Consider the following 21,044-nt stretch of genomic DNA (forward strand, 5'->3'; position numbering starts at 1 on the left):
TAGCCTAGTTTGTGCAGAACTTTCTTCTGGGTTCATAATGCTCTCCAGAAGGAAAGAAATAACAATTTGTCATTTGTTCTTCCCCTGGTCAAGGTCTTTCGTCACTTGATTGTGGGCTGCTTTAGATACACATCCTCCCAAGACCTGGTTTCTTCTTTGGCTCTTGATGGCCTAACAGAAGGGCAGTCCTCCACCCACAGCAAAGGCAATGACAGGCGACAACAACAAGTCGCTTTGATGTGGCATGTGAGCATGGTGTACATAGGGCTGTGGGAGAGTCTCATCATTAGGACTCCCAGGAATCTAACTGTAAAGTTCCCTTGGGCCTCTGGAGGGCCCTTCCAACTCTGACTTAGAGTCTTTGGTTGCCATTAGTGTCTTTCCCCACTCCCTCCCGTCCTTCCCCCACAGGGCCATCAGTATAATCTAAAACACCGAGATCTGATTGTGTAGCATGTTAGCCGAAAAGCTCCCACTGCTCACCAGCGGGTAGAAGTTCCACTTTGTCATAAGCCCTTCCCCAGCTTCCTTGTCTGCCTCGCGCAGCCCCTCTCTGCTGTGCTCCAGGGGATAGAAATGCCTCGGATACCCACTCTGTACTCTGTAGGTCAACTCATCTTCCAGGAACACTTGTCTCCTTCCTCTCCACTGGCTATGTCATCCTTTAAGGCTCAGCTCAAGGGTTACCTCTTCAGCTTGTCTGGACTCCATCCTCCTCGACAGTTTTATGAATACTTCTGTTCAGCCCTTTTGCTCACTCAGGGAATATAGTGGAGTGCCTCGCCAATGCCAACCATGGTGCTCACGCCTAGCCCAGCACCTTATTCTGCATGATGCCAGGACCCTCCCTAGCATGTGTGGCATCTTTGAGTGAATTAGAAACAGGCTCCCTCTTCCTCCTGGCTGACACGGCTCTGAGCCAGGGCAGAGACCTGTCAAATGGAGCCTGTACAAACTACAACCAAAAATAGTGACCCTATAACTCAGTCCTTTGTATTAAAGGTGTTTGGTTGATAATGCTTTTTTTTTTTTTGATAATGCTTTTTATACTGAGTTCTTTGAGGGAAGTATCTAGTTTCTTAGCGCCTAGCATTCACATGTAGGTGCTTAATACATATCTGAGAACAGGAATGAATAAATTGTCTGAAAGAACATTTCCTAGAACCTTCCTGTATGTGCTGGGATGGGGTGGGGAAGGGAAGAGTGTCTTTAAAACTCGTTTATGAGATAGAAACAACTCTTTTCATATGACTGGCTGGAGTGTAGGAGTCTCTGTGAATCTCAAGGACTCTCGGAGACCAATAATTTGCAACCTTGGCTATAAATTATAATCACCTGCAAAGCTTGGCCAACCTACTTGTGCCCCGACCAATTGAATCAGAATTTCAGGAGGCGGGGGCCCAGATGTTATAGTTCTTCAATCTCCCCAGGTGGTTTCAATGTACTTTTGAGGTTGCGAACCACTGACCTAGAGAGAGGGGGAGGGAAAATGATAGCATGTTTTCTTGTTCTGTGTGACCAGTGCTCTGGAAAACATGACACAGTACAAACTAAAACAAGAAAATATCAACAATGGGCTGGGGCAGGTGAACAGCCAAGTAGGAAAGGGCATGCCGCTGGGTTAACAGCAGACCTGTCCTTCCTGGCTTCCATGGCAACAGCATTATATTGGCAGCCCTGGGAATGAGAAGTCTGGATGCTGCCATGCTTTTGTAAAGCTTCTCAGGAAGTTGGCCCATGGCTGTCTAGCTGACTGTCCCTGGGCCTCCTAAGAACTAAATGTTTTCTTTCACAAGTTGTAAAAATAAACAAAGAAGAAAATCCCCTTCGGCCTGTGAGGAAATGCTCTAAGGTAACCTTTGTTTTGTACTATGGATTGCTGAGATGGGGTTTGTTCTATCTGGCAGTTCCTGCACCTTGGATGATGGCCGATTCACACATTTCTCAATAGACTATTTTTTTTTTTAGAGCAGTTTTAGGCTCACAGCAAAATTGAGCGGAAAGAATAGAGAGTTTCCATATAAGCACCCTCCTCTCTCCTAAACATGCATTCTCCACCATCAACAGCTCTCCCCAGTGTGGGACATTTGGTACAACTGGTGAACCAACACTGACACATCATTATCAACTGAAGTCCATAGTTTACATGAGGGTTCACGTTTTGCTTTGTGCATTCTGTGGGTTTGGGAAAAGGTATAAGGACGTGTATCACTGTCATAGTATCATAGAGAATAGTTGTACTGCCCTAAAAAGCCCTTATGTCCCACCTCTTCATCCCTCACTCCCTCCAAACCTGGAACAACCACTAACTTTTTTTTGGTCTCACCTTTTCCAGTACATTATGTGGTTGGAATTGTATGGTATGTGGTCTTTTCAGATTCACTTCTTTCACCAAGCAGTATGCATTTAAGGTCCCTCTATTTCTTTTTGTGCCTTCACAGCTAATTTCTTTTATCGTGGAATAATAGTTCATTGTTTTGATGTACCACAGCTTGTTTATTCATGGACCTTTTGAAGGACATCTTGGTTACTTCCAAGTTTGGGCAGCTATGAATAAAGTTGCTATTAATATTCACATGCAGGTTAAGGAACATATTTGATGGATTGCATGGTAAGAGTAGGTCTAGTTTTGTAGGAAACTATTAAACTGTCTTCCAAAGTGGCCATTTTGCAGTCCTGTCAGCAGTGAATGAGAGTTCCTGAGGCTCCACATCCTTGCCAGCAGTTGGTGCTGAACTTCAGCCGTTCTAGTAGGTATGTAGTAACATCATTGTTTTAGTTAGCATTTCTAATAACATATGATGTTGAACATGTTTTTATATGTTTATTTGCCATCTATGTATCTTCTTTAGTGAGGTGTCTATTCAGATATTTTGACCATTTTATAATCAGGTTGTTGATTTTCCTACTATTGAGTTTTAAGAGTTATTTGCATATTTTGCATTTTGCATTTGGTCATAACAGATACGTCTTTTGCAAAAATTTTCTCCCAATATGTGGCTCGTTTTCCCATTCTCTTGACAGCGTCTTTTGCAGAGCAGAAGTTTTTAATTTTAGTGTAGTCCAGCTTATCATTGTTTTCCTTACATGGATCATATCTTTGGTCTTGTATCTAAAAAGTCATTGCCATACCTAAGGTCATCCAGATTTTTCCCTACATTATCTTCTAGGAGTTTTATAGTTTTCACTTTATATTTCAGGCTATGATCCATTTTGAGGATTTTTTTGAGGGCATAAGGTCTGCATCTAGATTTGTTTTTTTTGCCCATGAATATCCAGTTGTTTCAGCACCATTGGTTGAAAAAACATTCCTTTCTCCATTGAATTGCCTTTGCTCCTTTGTCAAAGAGCAGATGACTGTTATCTGTGTAGTTGTTTTTCTTGGCTCTCTATTTTGTCCATGTATTTATTTTTCTATCCTCTGGTTAATGGAACACTGTCTTGATTGCTGTAGATTTATAATAAAGTTGAAATTGGGTAGTGTCAATCCTCCGACTTTGCTCTTCAATATTATGTTGACTACTCTGGGTCTTTTGCCTCTCTCTATACAGAGAGAATCAGTTTGTCAATATCTACAAAATAACTTTCTGGGATTTTGATGGGATTGTATTGAGTGTCTAGATCAAGTTGGGAGGAACTGACCTCTTAACAATACTGAGTCTTCTGATCCATGAACATGGGATATCTGTACATTTATTTAATTCTTTGATTTCTTTCATCAATTTTGTAGCTTTCCTCATATATATCTTATACGAATTTTGTTAGGTTTATACCTAAGTATTTCATTTTTTTGGTACTAATATAGATGGTTTTATGTTTCTAATTTCAAGTTCCAATTTTTCATTGCTGATATACAGGAAAGCAATAGACTTTGGATATTAATCTTGTATCCTTCAATCTTGCTGTGATGGCTTATTCCAGGAATTTTTTTTAGGGGGGTGCAATTCTTTGGGATTTCCTATGTGGACAATTATGTCACATGTGAACAAAAGAGTTTTATTTCTTCCTTCCCCATCTATATACCTTTTATTTCTTTTTCTTGTCTTTTTCCATTGGTTAAGACTGCCAGTATGATGTCGAAAAGGAGAGGGCATACCTTGCTTTGTTCCTGATCTTAGTGGAAAAGCATTTAGTTTGGGCTTTGAACAAGGACCATGACTATGGAACTTTATAAGAGGTCTTGCTATATGTACATTCCATTCTTATCTATATCTCTGGTCTTTTGCTTTCTTTTGGAGCCTTCCCCTCTGCCTGTGAGCATAAGAAACAAAAGCCCCTAACAACTTTCCCTTGACCCCTTAGCAAACTCTTCTTTCTCTTTCCTTTACTTCTGAGCCAAACTTTTCTGTTCCAAATATCCATTTCCCTGCCTCCTATTTACCCTTTAAACTAATGCAATCTGGCTTCTGGCTCCAGTCCTCCAATGAAGCCATAAAGCAAAAGTTCAATATAAGTGCAGAAGCTATTTCTTAATCTTTATCACACTTGACCTTTTGGTAGCATTTGACCCCACTATCTAAACCATACTTCTTAAAACTTTCTCTTCCTTTTGCTCTCAGGGAGCGATACCATTTATACTGATTTTCTTCCTATTGTTCTATGTTTGTTCTTAATATCTGTGGCTGGATCCTTTTTTTCTATGTCCCTAAGTGTTAATGTGCCCCAGGACTCAACCTAGTAGCACTTGCTTCTTTTTTGACATCTATTCCCCATTTACTGGAGAGCCCCAAATCTCTATTACAGTCAGATTCTTTTTAGCTTCAGACCCAGTTGTGATAATTATATAATCAATGTTTTTTGAAGTGGAGTGTTGAGCAGATCACACACAATTTAGTAGCAGAAAATCCCTTTCCACAGATGAAGAAATTGAGTTCAGAGACTGACACTTAGAAAGTTCTAGAAACAGGATGTGATTCCATCCGTTTTGATTCTAGAATTGTGCTGTCCAATAAGTTAGCTGCTAGCCATATATGGTTGTTTAAAATTTAAATTAATTTAAATTTAAAATTCAGTTTCTTGGGGTGCCTGGCTGGCTCAGTCGGAAGCGTATGTGACTCTTATCTTGGGCTTGTGAGTTCATGCCCCACATTGGGTGTAGAGCCTACTTAAAAAAAAAAAAATCAGTTTCTTAGTCACACTAGCCACATTTCAGTTGCTCAATTGCCACATGTGGCTAGCAGCTTCCCTACTGGAAAGCACAGTATAAAACATTTCCATCATCACTGAATGTTCTATTGAATATTACTGCTCTAGAGACTTCCTCTAATCACATCTGGAAAAAGTACTTTCCTCAGTCTTCTTTCTCATTCTGCAATGAAGAGGTAACCCTTATTCAGTTTCTTGTATATCCCTCCAAACTTTCTCTAAACAAATGCAAATATAAATATTCATATAATACACATTTTGTTCTTTGTTGTGTGTTTTTTAAAACAGGATCAAATTATACATATTGTTCTGTAACTTGCTTTGTTACTTAAAATAGATCTTGGACCTACTTCCACATCAGATATTTTAAAACTGCCAAACTGTTTTCCAGAGCAGATGTGCCATTTACATTTTCACCAGCAATGGTGAGTTATCCAGTGTCTCTGGATACTTGTCAGTATTTGGTGGTGTCACCATGTTAAATTTTAGCTAATCTGATGGTTATGGTGGTATCTCATTATGGTCTTAATTTGTATTTCACTATTGACTAATGATGTTGAACATCTTATCATGTGCTTATTTGCCATCTGTATCTCCTCTTAAGTAAAATTTCAATTCATGTCTTTTGTTTATCTTGTGATTGCAATTTTTTGTTTTGTGTACTGTTGAGTTTTGAGAATTTTTCATACATTCTAGATACTAGTCTTTTGTTGGATATGTGGTTTGCAAATATATTCTCCTAGTCTGTAACTTATCTTATTTCCTCTTAACAGGATCTTTCACAGAGAAAATGTTTACAATTTTGATATAGTCCAATTTATCAATTCTTCCTTATGTGAAGCATGCTTTTAGTGTCTAGTCTGAAAAGCCTTTGCTGAGCCTTAGATCCAGAAGATTTTTCTCCTATAATTTTTCCTAAACACTTAATAGTTTTATGTTTTATATTTAAATTCATGACCCATTTTAACGACTAATTTTTGTATAAGGTTTGAAGTTAGGTTGAGGTTCATTTTTTTTTTTTTTTTTTTGCCTATGGGTTTCAGTTGTTCTAGCACCATTTGTTGAAAAGGTATCTTTTCTCCATTGAATTGCATTCGTACCTTTGTCAAAAAATTTATTGGTCATATATATATGGGTTTATTTCTGGGTTCTGTTTTTTTGTATTGAGGTATAATTAACATTATATTATATTAATAATGACATTAATTTCAGATACACAATGTAATGGTTTGATATATGCATATATTGCAAAATGATCACCACAATAAATCTAGTTAACATCTGTCATCATACATAGTTACAAAATTTTCAAGGTTCTTTTAGCAGCTTTCAGGTATGCAATACAGTATTATGAGCCACACCATAAATTAATGTGGTCATATGATTTTTCAGTGGATTATATTGGTTGATGTTTTTTTGTTGTTGATCAGTCCTGTACCCTTGAAATAAATCCCATTTGGTCATAGTGTGTAATTCCATTTATATGTTGCTGAATTCTACTTTCTAATATTTTGTTAAAGATTTGTGTGTCTATATTCCTGAGGGATATTGGTACATAGTTTTCTTTTTTGTATGTCTTTGTCTGGTTTTGGTATCAGGGTAATACCGGCTTCATGAAATGAATTGGGAGTTTTCTCCTCTTCCATTTTCTTGAGAATATTGTGTAGAATTGATATTAATTCTTCTTTAAATGTTTGGTGAAATTCTCCAATGAAATCATCAGGCCTGGAGATTTCTTCTCTCTCTCTCTCTCTTTTTTTTTTTTTAAGATTTACCTATGTATGAGAGAAAGAGAGTGAGAGAGAGAGAGAGAGCATGGAGGAAGGGGCAGAGGGAGAGGAAAAGAGAGAATCCTGAGCTGACGCCCCACTGAGCATGGAGCCTGATGTGGGGCTTGATCCCAGGACCCTGAGATCACGACCTGAGCTGAAACCAAGAGTCGGACACTTAGCTGACTGAGCCACACAGGTGCCCTGAGATTTCTTTTGGGGAAAGTTTTAAGTTATGAATTCAGTTTGCTTTAATACTTAGAGAGCTATTCAAATTATCTATTTCATATTGGGTGACTTGTGAAATTTGTGTTTCCCAAAGAATTGGTCCATTTTAAATAAGTTGTCAAATTTATCTGGGTAGAGTTGCTCTTAGTATTTCCTTATTATTTTTTTGCGGGGCCTTCAGTGGTTTCCTGTTTCTTTTGTGATATTGGTAGTTTGTGTCTTCTCTGTTTCTCTTTCCTTTTACATTTTTTTGGTCAGTCTTGCTAGAGGTTTGTCAATTTTACTGTTCTTTCAAAGAATCAGCTCTTTGTTTCATTGATTCCCATTATTGCTTTTCTGTTCTAAATTTCATAGATTTTTGCTCCTTTCTTTATTATTTTTTTCCTTCTTTTGGCTTAGGTTTCTTTTACTCATCTTTTTGCAAGTTCCTGGGGTAGAAGCTCAGATTACTGATTGAGATTTTTCTCCTTTCCTAATGTATGCCTTAGTGCTATAAATTTTCCTCTCCACGTTGCTTTAGCTGTGTCCCACAAGTTCCAGCATGATTTTTATTCAGCTCAGCATATTTTTTTTTACTTCCTCGAGAGATCGTCTTTGATTCATGGACTATTTAGAAGTGTGTCGTTTAGTTCCCAAGTGTTTGGAGATTTTCTTGGTAGCTTTCTGTTACTGATTTCTAGTTTGATTTCACTGTGGACAGAGAATATACTCCAGATGATTTCAATTTTTAAACATTTGTTGAAGTTTGTTTAATGACCCAAGATATTGTATATCTTGGTATATGTTCTGTGATAATTTGAAGAAAATGTGTATTCTGCTATTGAGGGGCATTTATAAAGGTTGATTAGATCCTGGTGGCTGTAGTGTTGTGGAATTCTTCCATATCATTGCTGATTTTATGTCCAGTTACTCTTTCAGTTATTGAGAGAGGAGTCTTGAGGTCTCCAACTATAATTGTGAATTTTTCTACTTCTTTTAGTTCTGTCAGTTTTTGCTTCACATATTTTGCAGCTCTGTTTCATGCATATACATTTAGGATTGCTATGTCTGGCTAGATGGGTCATTGTCCCTTCCTGCCTCTGGTAATATTTTTTCATTTGAAGTGTACTTTATATGATGGTAATATAACCACTCATGCTTTCTGAGATTAATGTTTATGTTAGTGTTTGCATGGTAGTATCTGTATTAGTTTGCTAGAACTGCCATAACAAAATACCATAGACTGGGTGGTTTAAAAAATAAATTTTTGGGGTGCCTGGGTGGTTCAGTCAGTTAAGCTTCTGACTTCATGGCTCAGGTCATGATCCCAGCGTCCTGGGATTGAGCCCCATGTCAGTATCTCTGCTCAGTTGGAAGTCTGCTTCTCCCTCTCCCTCTGCCCCTCCCCCTGTTCATGCTTTCTCTCTCTCTCCTTCTCAAATAAATAAATAAAATCTTTAAAAATATATACATGTATATTTTCTCACAATTCTGGAAGGTAGAAGTCTGAGATCAAGGTATCAGCAGGTTTGGTTTTTTCTGAGGTCGCTTTGGCTTAGAGATGGCTGCTAAGTCTTACTGTGTCTTCACTTTGTCATCCCTCTATTTTTGTGTCCTATTCCCTCTTCTTATAGGGACACTAATCATATTGGCTTAGGATCAACCCCATGGCCCTTTTAACTTAGTTACCTCTTTAAAGGCCCTACTGCCAAATACTGTTACATTTTGCCTTACTGGAAGTTAATATATGAACATGAATTTGGAGGCAATACAATTCAGCCCATAATAGTATATTTCTATCTTTTTATTTTCAACCTGTTTATCTGTGTACATTTGAAGTGTAGACAGCTGATCATGCTTATAAACTGATCATGCTTTTTAATCCACTCTTCTAATCTCTCTTTTTATGTGAGGTATTTAGACCATTTTCATTTAATGAAATTATTGATACATTAAGACCTGAGTCTCCCATTTGATGTTTCATTTTTAAATTTATTCTGTTTTTCTTTCTCTTTTCTTTTTCTTGACTTCTTTTGGGTTACTTGAATTTTTTTTAGAGTTCCAATCTGATTGATCTGTCATGTTTTTGAGTGTGTCTCTTTGTATAGATTTTTAGTGGTTTCTCTATGTATTGCATAATATATGCATAACTTGTCACAGTCTACTAGTGTCAATATTTTACCAGTTTGGATGAAGTATAGAAACTTAATCTCCGTTCACCTCCTCCCACTCATAATTGTTTTAAATAGTTCCTCTACATTAATTAAGAATTTCCTTCATCTGAGAATGTTTTTTTTAATTTTATTTATTTTTTTATTTTTTAAGATTTTATTTATTTATTTGAGAGAGAGAGAGAATGAGAGACAGAGAGCACGAGAGGGAGGAGGGTCAGAGGGAGAAGCAGACTCCCCGCCGAGCAGGGAGCCCGATGTGGGACTCGGTCCCGGGACTCCAGGATCATGACCTGAGCCAAAGGCAGTCGCTTAACCAACTGAGCCACCCAGGCACCCTATTTTTTATTTTATTTTATTTTATTTTTAAAAGATTTTATTTATTTATTTCAGAGAGAGAGAATGAGAGAGAGCACGAGAGGGGGGAGGGGCAGAGGGAGAAGCAGACTCCCTGCGGAGCAGGGAGCCTGATGCGGGACTTGATCCTGGGACTCCAGGATCATGTCCTGAGCGGAAGGCAGTCGCTTAACCAACTGAGCCACCCAGGCGCCCTGAGAATGTTTTTATTTCCCCTTTGTTCCTGAAGGTATTTTTGCCAGATATAGAATTCATGTTTGACAGTTCTTTTCTTTATCACTTGAAAATGTGTCACTTCCTTTGACCTCTATGGTATCAAATGAGGAATCCACTGTCACTCAAATTAGTGTTTCCTCCCAAAGCAATGAGTCATTTCTCTCTTCTGCTTTTAAGATTTTTTTCTTTGTCTTTAACTTCAGATATGTGACTATGATTTTTCTTGGTGTGGAATGATTTTTTGATTTCTCTTATTTGAGGTTTTCTCAGCTCCTTGAATATATGTTTCTTTCTTGCCTAGTTGAAAAGTTTCTAGCCATTATTTCTCCTCATTATTTCACTTCCACTCTTTCTATCCTCTCCTTCTGGACCTCCAATGATATGAATGTTAACTCTTTTGTTTTAATAGCTCAGGTTGCTAAGACTCTGGGTTTGTCTTTTCTTGTTGTTGCTGTTTTTGTCTTTTTTCTCTCTGTCACTCAGATTGGGTAAATTCTATTAATCTGTCCTCAAGTTCTCTGCTTTTCTCCTCTATTACCTCCACTCTAGTATTGAGCCCATCTGTCAAGCTCTCATTTCAGTTATTGTATTTATTGTATTTTTCAGTTCCATGATCGCCATTTGCTTCATCTTTGTGTATGTGTGTGTGTGTGTGTGTGTGTATGTATATGTATATATACTGGCCCATATTTGAATTTCCTGATTTCCCCAAAGTGTCTGTTCATAATTGACTCATCCAAAGTAGTATCCCAACAAGACCTATAGAATGTATTTTGTTTTTTTGTCTTTTAGTTTCTTCTCATCTCAAATAGTGACTACTCCCTTTTGTCCATGCCATTGACTTGTTGAAAAACTAGATGAATTGTTCTTTGAAATGTCCCACCTTGCGGACTTTTCAAATTGTTTCATTTCCTGTAAACTGGAAGTTACACTAAGTGCTTGGTTAGATCCAATTTCAATATTTTTGTGAAAAATACTTCATAAGAGGTGTTATTAAAGTGCTGTTTCTAACAGTGAAACACTGAGGGGAAGAACTTAACTATCTAGTAAAGGAGACTTATTTAAATAAATTATGACATACCCATAGTGGGCAATCAATCCTGAAGACATTAAAAAATATGCAGTAAAAAGAGCATTTAAATAAAAATTTGAGAATATGGAGCATGTTCATATTGCAAGAAATGAAAAAAGCTGATCACCAAAGCTAAGATATGCCCTGTGTGATTATGAATGGCAGGATCTACATCACAACACTATCGATTAGTGGTGGCATCAATAAGCTATTTGTCCTGTTTTTCCTTTGTAGGAAATAAAGAAAAGAGAGATACATAATGATCATTCATTATTTGGTGATAATACTAATATAAAACCAGTGGATGTCATCTTATAATAAATATTTTAAATACTAATAAAAATAATAAAATTTTAAAAATTAAAAACTTAAATAAATAATTTAAATTTGCACCCCAGAAATAAAATGCTATAAAGTGGGTATAAACTGTGGCTTCCTGCAGGTCCTCCAGTGCTTCCAGAGTGAAGCCAAGCAACACATGCCTGGCTTCAGGATCCTCTTACATCAGGAGCCCAGAACCTGGGAAAGAAGGGAGACAAGACAAATTAGAAACAAAATGTAAATGTCCCCCAGTTTAACAAGTAGGGTTGTTAGCTGCTCCTTTTCAACCCAGAGATTCAGGGAGCCTTCAGCACATGAATGCCCCACCCCGTGACTGAGACACACTGGGCAGTCACCCTAGGCACAGTCCAGGCTGTGTCATGTGGGCACCCCTCCCCCATGCCCACGGTAAGGGGCACCAGAGGACAGCCAGGCCACAGCTGTGAAGGGAGGACCTGACTTTGGAGGCCTCACCATTTCCTCTCTGGGCTCCTTCTCCTTGTATCCCCCCGACCTTTCACACTTCTTATTTCCAGAAATCTTCCTCCTCCCAGACTCCCTCACCAGACCCACATTGGTTCTTACTGTATATGTATTCTGCAGAAAGCTTCTCTTTGAGGCAGAGTAGGGTGGTGACCAGGTGTCCAGGCTCCAAGCACGTGGAAGCATCTGGCTCATCCCACTTGCTAGCATGAGTCTTCAAGCAAGTAATTCACAGCTCTGAGTCCGTTTCTCTAAAGTGTGATTAGAAATGGAGAATGTGAGCGTGACGGTTTTCCAAATATGTGACATCCAATGGCAGTTTTGGAGGTTTCCAATGGCAGGTTTTGGAGTTGAAACTGAGGATGTTTTTTCTCCTCTCTACTTTCCAACTAAGTATTTAGCAGAGAAAAGAATTAAAATAATTTAAAGGATATATATTTTTCCCCTGAACTGTTATGGAAAATTTAACACTGCTGAAAAGAAAAAGGAACAGACAACAATTATTCTTTTTTCTCTTTGCTTACACCCACTCCCCCATTTATCAAAGGGAAATTGTCATTAGCTGAATATATTCCAAGGTAGTTTCTTTGTGCTTTTTTTAGTTTTAAGAGAAATAAACTTAAGAAAAATCCCTTACATTTCCATAGGGCTTTACATTTTACAATGTATTTTTACATACTTGGCTGGATAGTGTTTCCCCTTAAGTTCTGCTCTGTGCTTTTAAAAGCAGCTAAATGAAGGTATAATTTACATATAATAAAATTCACTCATTTTAACCATATATCCTATTGGCAAATATGTACGTTTATGTAACCACCACCACATTCAAGATACAGAGCTTTCCATCACTCCAGCGAGTTCCCATGGACCTCTTCACAGGCAGTCCCCTCCCTTCCTCTCCAGCCCCAAGCAACTACTGATCTGTTTCCTTATCTCTACAGTTTTGCCTTGTTTTAGAATCTCATACAGATGACACAGTATATAGTCTTTTGTGTGTAGATTTTTCACCTAACCTCATGTTTTTGAGTTTCATCGATGTTGTTGTATGTATCGGTAGTTTCCTCTTTTTTTATTGCCGACTAGCATTTTGTTTTGCGAACATTCCAGTTTTTGATTACTGGGAATATTACAGGCACTTATGTACTTGTGTGGACAGATTTTTATTTCTCTTGGGTAAATACCTAAGAGTGGAATTGCTGTGTCTTTGGCAAGTGTACGTTTAACTTAGTGCTAATTTTTTGCAGGAAGATGTTTTGCAGGAAGATTTGATGCATAACAAAAACTCTGTACCAGAGGAAGGCAACTTTTCCTACCTTACAGATAAGAAATTAAGGCACAAGGAAAGTTCGGTGCTTTACTCAAACTTCTCTGCCGTTAAACTTTGGACTTGCTAAGACTAAGACATAGATATCTGGCGTTCATTGCCTTTTCATTTTTTATGTTTTCTTTCTCTTTGGATCTTTTGTTTTAATGTGAGAATATAAATTAATTGTTACACAGAATTTAAAAATATAGATACGTAAAGAAAAAGGAGCCCAAAATTGCCTGTTTCCTCTGCTCAGAGGGGACCATTGTTCATGATTTTTATATCATTGTGCAGGCTTCTATATGTGTGTGTGTTTTTTTTCCTACAAAGACAGTTAAGATTGTATGTAATCTTTTGTGTCTTGATTACCACATTCAATCATGAAGATCATTTTCCTCACTTCTATCCTGAAGATCTTTTCACAACAATAAATATACACCTCCAATATTCTTTTCAGAGGTGGCTGAATCTTTATATTGATGATGCAGTATGAATTTTTATATTGATGGCACATGGCAATTGGTTACATTCAATTTTGTGCTATTATTAGCAATAATCTCTTATTCATTTTTAAGAATGTATTTGTATCTCCACCTATTTGCAAAATGTACTTTTGCATTTTGAGATGAATTGTTTGATTTTCAGATTTGCCGTTCTTCAAAAGCATGACTTTGATTTCTTTCCAAGTTACCCTAGAGATGTTGGTGAGGGGACTGGGCTCGCTGTGGAAATGAGAAACAGAACACATCTGAGTGAAGAAATAGCTGTTATGTAAGACACTCAGGTGGTAGGTTTTGTACGTTGTCTCAAATATTTTTTTTGAATATGAAAAAAATCCCTCCTACCTCACAAAAGAGGAACTTGGAGTAAAAATTTGGCAGCAAAGAGTCTGAGAAGAACGTTTTCTTTAACAATGCAACTCCAGAAGTTTCACTTCTCCCACTTCGTCTTCTCTGCCCAAGTGAGAAAAACCTTTAAAATGCATGGAGCCAGTTGAAAAGAGCTTCAACTTTTTGAGGAACCTCCATACTGTTTTCCAGAGCTACCATACAACCCAGCAAATGCACTACTGGGTATTTACCCCAAAGATACAAATGTAGGGATCCGAAGGGGTACGTGCACCCCGATGTTTATAGCAGCAATGTCCACAATAGCCAAACTGTGGAAAGAGCCAAGATGTCCATCAACAGATGAATGGATAAAGAAGATGTGATATATATACAATGGAATATTATGCAGCCATCAAAAAACTCTGAAATCTTGCCATTTGCAATGACGTGGATGGAACTAGAGGGTATTATGCTAAGTGAAATAAGTCAATCAGAGAAAGACATGTATCATATGACCTCACTGATATGAGGAATTCTTAATCTCAGGAAACAAGCTGAGGGTTGCTGGAGTGGTAGGGGGTGGGAGGGATGGGGTGGCTGGATGATAGACATTGGGGAGGGTATATGCTATGGTGAGCACTGTGAATTTTGTAAGACTGATGAATCACAGACCTGTACCTCTGAAACAAATAATACATTATATGTTAAAAAAAAAAAAGATAGCAGGAAGGGAAAAATGAAGGGGGGGGATATTGGAGGGGGAGATGAACCATGAGAGACTATGGACTTTGAGAAACAAACTGAGGGTTCTAGAGGGGTGTGGGTGGGGGGATGGGTTAGCCTGGTGATGGGTATTAAAGAGGGCACGTTCTGCATGGAGCACTGGGTGTTATAGCAAACAATGAATCATGGAACGCTACACCAAAAACTAATGATGTAATGTATGGTGACTAACATAACATAATAAAAAAAAAAGAGAGAAAAAAAAAGAAAAGAGCTTCAATATTAGAGTGGGGGTAGAGCTGATGGCAGGGAAGGGCCAATTCAGTAATCCACCAAAATGACAGTGATAAAAATAATCCAGTTCCTCTTTAAAAGCAGCCAGTCCCAAATTGTCTCTGTTCAGTCACATAAACTACACTTACTCCCCTTGAGTTCCCATAGAGAATAATTCTTCTCAAAATTCTCTTTGCCAGAGAAAACGGTAGAAGGGGAGAGGCAGTAGAGGAGATTAATTCACACTTAAAATTATTTTTCCACTCCCAATGCTTCATTTTCTAAAGGAATATTTTCAGAAACTTGAGGTAGAAGGAAGTTTAGATATCATTTAGTTCGGTCTCCTCATTTTATAGATGGGGAAGTAGGTGGAGAATATAATGTTTAGATTTCATTTTGATCTTGTTTTCTTTTCCTTTGAAGGTCTAGTCCTTCAATTTTGGGCTTCTGTAAGTCTTTTTGAAAAGAGTTGTTTCCCTACTAACTCCTTGATCACCATGACTGGACTGGGTTTTCTAACATAAAAATATTTTCTTTCTTTAGGGGATGTGGTTTAAACCTCTCAGGACTATTTCAATTCAAGAAATGATCTGTTCAACTTCCTTCACTTAATCCATTACATTTTTCTCTATCTTTAACCTTTCTTGTTTCCTTCCTTCCTTCCTGTTTTAGAGGAAAAAATAGCATTTTTCCTACAAAGGCAAACTTTTCATATTACTCTTTTTCCCTCTTTTTGTTTCATAAATTTTTTAAAAAAGTAATCCATGTTAATTGAATACAAAGTAGAAAGTAGCTGTCAACAGCAATCTCTATCTCAGCAATAATTGTCTGGAAAATATAAAAATAAGGCATAAATGACATTAGCAAGAAAAAGCATATAGTATGTAGTAATTAAAGATGCACAAGACCTTTTATTTATTTATTTATTTATTTTTTAGATTTTTTTATTTATTTGCGAGAGAGAATGAGGGACAGAGAGCATGAGAGGGAAGAGGGTTAGAGGGAGAAGCAGACTCCCTGCCGAGCAGGGAGCCCGATGCGGGACTCGATCCCGGGACTCCAGGATCATGACCCCAGCCGAAGGCAGTCGCTTGACCAACTGAGCCACCCACGTGCCCAGACCTTTTTTTTTTTTTAAAGATTTTATTTATTTATTTATTAGGGAGCAAGAGAGAGAGAAACAGCATGAGAGAGGAGAGGGTCAGAGGGAGAAGCAGGCTCCCCGCTGAGCCGGGAGCCCGATGTGGGACTCGATCCCAGGACTCTGGGATCATGACCTGAGCCGAAGGCAGTCGCTTAACCAATTGAGCCACCCAGGTGCCCTGCACAAGACCTTTATGAAAAAAAAATGAAAACTCTATTAAGGAACACAAGACAACCTGATGTGCTAAGTTAATGAACGGAATGATTTAACATTTGTAAAGATATCAATTCTTTTTTAAAAAATCAGGTCATTTAAGCCAATTCCAATAAAAATTCAACAGGGTCTTTTTTTTCAAGTTTTATTGAGATATAACTGACATAAGATTGTATTAGTTTTAGGTTTACAACATGATAAGCTGGTATGTGTATATATTGCAAAATGATGACCATAATAAGTTTTGTCAACATCCATCACCTCATGTAGCTACAATTTTTTTCTTTTGATGAGAACTTTTAAGATCTACTCTTTCAGCAATTTTCAGGTATACAATACAGTATTAGTAGCTTCAGTGACCATGCTGTACATTATATCCCAGAACTTATTTATCTTATAACCGGAAGTTTGTGCCTTCTGACTACCTTCACTGCGCCCTCCCCATCCTCTTAACGGGATCTTTTTAAGCACTCAACAATTGATTCTAGAATTTTCATGGAAGTATAAAATAAAAAATAGCAAATAATAATAATAAATAAAAATAAAACTGAAGTAATGGGAGTGATCAAAACCACTCCTCTTAATATTAAATCCTGTTACCAAGCCATCATATTAAATAATGTGATAAGGGCACAAGAACAAGAACACCAACAAAAAGCCCAAATGCAACAGAATAAATAACAAAGAACACACACATATTCACATATATTTATCTGCCTAATATTCTACATGGCATACGATAGAGATAGCATCACCAACCAGTGAAGAAAGGCTGGAGTTTTAGGAGAAAGTAATGAGAAAACTAGCTTATTACGTAGAAAAAATAAAGTTAGATTTCTACCTCATATCATATATAATGGAGATCCAGAGGGAGACCAGTTAGAGACCAATTGCAAAACCAAACTATAAAATTAGTGGTAAAGCTATACACAAATATTGTAGTAATCTTGGAGTGGAAAAAAACCCTCAAATAAAAGTCCCCCTAAGTAGAAGTCATAAAGATAAAGCTTGATATATTTTAGTAAATCATTATTAAGGATTTCAGTTCAGTGAAGTATTCAATGGACAAAATTGGTAGAGGGATGATGGAGCAGAAAAAATTGCTTTTAATGTTTAGAGATGACGTTACACACACACACACACACACACGAAAAATAGGCAAAGATAAGAGAAGTCTGTTCACTAAAGGAGAAACATAAACAGTTAACCAGTATGTGAAGAGATGACTAAACTCATAGTAGTAAAAGAAATCTAAAGAGAACAAAGTAGCTCATTACATTCATCAGCTTGGCAAAAATTATAAAGAGGGATATGGTTATTCTCCCCTTGCTGAAGCCAGCTGCTTCTGAGCAGGGCCCAGAGCCACCCAGATGTTTGCCTGGATGTGCAAATCTTGGTTCTTTAGCTCAGGTTATGGGAGGTTCAGAATTTGTTTCTGTTGTGGAGGAGAAAAAGTCTCCCTTTGTTGGTGGCACCTTTGTTTTTCTCCAGATTTCCATTTTATTTCTTCTGGTTAGACCATTAATAAATGACTCTCTAGTATGGATCTGTGACCTGCTTTAAAAAAAAAAAAGAGAAAAAAAGGAGGGATATTGTTAGCAAGGATGTGGGGAAACAAACAAGACTCTCATGCACAACTGGTAGGAGTAAAACTGGTCAGGTGTTTTAGAGAGAGATTTGGCAGTACTTATGAAAATTAAGTGTGTGGCTAGCCTATGGTTTAACAATCCCTTTCCTGGATATCTACCCCTAAGAAATCCTTTCTCTGGTCCATGTAGGGATATGTAAGAGATTGTTCATTGAAATATTTTTTTGTGTGTGTGTGTGTGTGTGTGTGTTAGTGAAGAGTTGGAGGCAAACTAGGTAGTCATCATTAAGAGAATATATGAGTATAACAGGGGATATACCTACAAGGGTATATTCACCAATTAGAAACTATAAGATTAATGTACATATAGTAACACAGATCTTAAGAACATAGGGTTAAGTAAAAAAAAAAAAAAGAGAGAGAAGCAGAATGAGATCTATAGCAAGATGTTTTGTAAAAAATAACATACAAAGCATTACTCTGCATCTTTCAAGGATACTTACATATGCAGTGACATTTATTCAGTACATTAAAGAAAGGCTGGCATAGTTATGCAGATATCAGAGAAAATAGGAGGAGGTACAACAGACCATGAAGATGTTTTGTCTTAAACTGTATGTTGAACTCCACTCTGCACCTGTGAAGCAACACACACGCTCACTCACACAAAGAGAATTTATTCATTGAACAAATACTTATTGAGCATCTGCTGGAAATGAAAGAAAACATCCCACCCAGATCTCACCATATAGAAATAACCACTCTTGACATTTTGTACACCAGTGCTCCCCGCGCCCCCCATCTCCTTCTTCTATTTCTGAATCTTTGACTAACAAAAATTAAACTCTTCTCCAGAAACACATTTCCCCCTTTGAATGGTATCTTTCCCAATGCTATAAAACCTGCTTTTTGCCCATCCTAAAAATAACCCATTCTCTGGACCACCATCATTTATCTTTCGGTTTCTTGTGTCAAGACAACATCCTCAAATAGATAACCAAACTTACCTTCACATCCACTTCTCAATGTAGAATGATTACTTATTTCTTCTACCCTTCTCTTAGAGCTGTTTTCTCAAGGACAACCAATGGTTTCTTAATTTTCATCAAGTGGTCTTTTCTCTGCTTAAATAATCATTTATTGGGGACACACTTTGATACATAGTATGACATGAGGTGCCAGCACAAGAAGATTCTAGTACAGTCCCTGTGTTCTGGGAGATCTAACACTCCATTTAGAAAGTACATCTGGACATGGATAACCTTACTACGATGTTCTAATTACAGAGATAAGGTGTGCCCAACTTGCCACCAAAGCTCAAGTGAGACCTTTGAATTCAGGAAGACTTTTTGTAGAAGATTCAGTCTGACTGTTGAAAAATGAACCAGTTATGTAAAATTAAGGAAGCCTAGACATGTAGGTCTCAAACCTAGCTGCACATTTGAGCTTAAAAAAATATTAATGTCTAGGTTCCACTTAAGACCAATAAAATTGCAATGTTTGGGGTAGAACTTGGGCTTATTTTTCAGAAGTTTCTGTGGGGCGCCTGGGTGGCTAAGTCAGTTAAGTGTCTGCCTATGGCTCAGGGCATTTTCCCAGGGTCCTGGGATCGAGCCCCATGTTGGGCTCCCTACTCAGTAGGGACTCTGCTTCTCCCTCTCCCTCTGCTTCTCCCCCTGCTGCCCCCCGGCTCATGCTCTCTTGCTCTCACTTTCTCAAATAAATAAATAAAAAAATAGGGGCGCCTGGGTGGCTTAGTCATTGGGCGTCTGCCTTCGGCTCAGGTCATGGTCCCAGGGCCCTGGGATTGAGCCCCGCATCGGGCTCCCTGCTTTGTGGGAAGCCTGCTTCTCCCTCTCCCACTCCCCCTGCTTGTGTTCCCTCTCTCGCTGTGTCTCTCTCTGCCAAATAAATAAATAAAATCTTAAAAAAATATATTTAAAAAATATTTATTTATTTATTTATTTATTTACTTAAGAAAAGTTTCTCTTGTGATTTTAAGTGCAGCCAAATCTGAGAACCACAGATCTAGACTGATACAGGAACAAGAGCAAAGCTACAGAGGATTAAATGGTAGCCATGCAGCTAGTAAGTGTCAGAGCCTCTGATTGTGGACTGTCTCACTTGAATGTTTTTTACCACTCCTCATTGCTGTTTCCATGGAGCTCAGGTGATATTAGGATATGTTATATGATGCTGCAGTTAAACAAATAATTTACTGGTTTAGAACAATAAAAATTTGTTTTTGTTTTTGTTGGCTTTCAGTGAATGTCATTGGGGGAGGGGTTCCTGCTTAATGTCATTCTCACTCAGGGGCCCAGGATTGTGGAACTTACACTATTTAGAGCCAGTTGCTCTGTCAGGGGGAAGGGAAAACAGTGAATTGTATGCAAATTCATATAGACTCCCACCTACAAATGACTCATGACACTTCTGCCCACAGGCACTGGCCAAATCAAGTGATGTGGCCATATCTAACATCCTGAGAGTGGGCATGCTACTCCACCATAGGCCTGGAAGATAACTGAAATATCTGTAGCAAAAACTATCACTAAGCTATATGAAATCAACTTGAACTCAACTGTCCAAAGCCGCCAGTTATTTTTATCTGAGGTTCCGCAATATAATGTGACCTGGAAATAATGATTTCTTTATATTTGAGCCAACTAGGATAGCCCCAGGGAAATTGAATGATGTACTTTTTCTTTTTTTACATCTAATTCTTCCACTTTCAATTTCTTAATCCAAGTTTTGGTTTTATCAGAAAAACAAGAGTTGGGTTTCCAGGATTTCAGCACTTTCCATATTATTCAGATAGAAACTCTCTTTTATCTTTAGAGGGTAAAATCCATGTAACAATGACTTCTTGAACCAGTCAGAACATGTATCCACCCAGGCACCATTTCTCCTTTTCTATTTGTGAGGATGACTTCAAAGGCCAATTGACTCATGCCAGCTTCCTCCTATCTTTGTTTCCATAGCTTATAAATCAAACCAATATCTTCCTAATTCTTTATGATTCCAAGTACTTTGGAATGGTCTCATTTAATCCCCAAATCAACTTTATGGTGAAGAGATTATTCAATCCTATTTTACAGATGAAGAAATTGAGATTCAGAGAGGTAAGACAAAGTTCTCATGGAGATTTCTGAAATATTTGCATCTCCGGACAGCCACCCTAGTCTTCTTTCTTCTTTGTTATTAGTTTATCCCTTTAATGAGTCAA

General features: G+C 37.8%; 1 protein-coding gene across 1 annotated transcript in view; it reads left to right on the plus strand.

Moving 5' to 3' along the window:
* Positions 1-5,198: 5,198 nt before the first annotated feature.
* The window catches only part of TIMD4 (T cell immunoglobulin and mucin domain containing 4), a 62,019-nt gene continuing 46,173 nt past the window's right edge, over positions 5,199-21,044 (plus strand). Inside the window, exon 1 of the transcript XR_008508175.2 lies at positions 5,199-5,321. The gene's annotated coding sequence lies outside the window, so the exon portion shown is untranslated. The remainder of the gene's footprint in view (positions 5,322-21,044) is intronic.

Source organism: Mirounga angustirostris, unplaced genomic scaffold, assembly GCF_029215605.1.
Source record: "Mirounga angustirostris isolate CCGP_5_RB_7025 unplaced genomic scaffold, mMirAng1.0.hap1 SCAF_7, whole genome shotgun sequence".
Lineage (NCBI taxonomy): Eukaryota > Metazoa > Chordata > Mammalia > Carnivora > Phocidae > Mirounga > Mirounga angustirostris.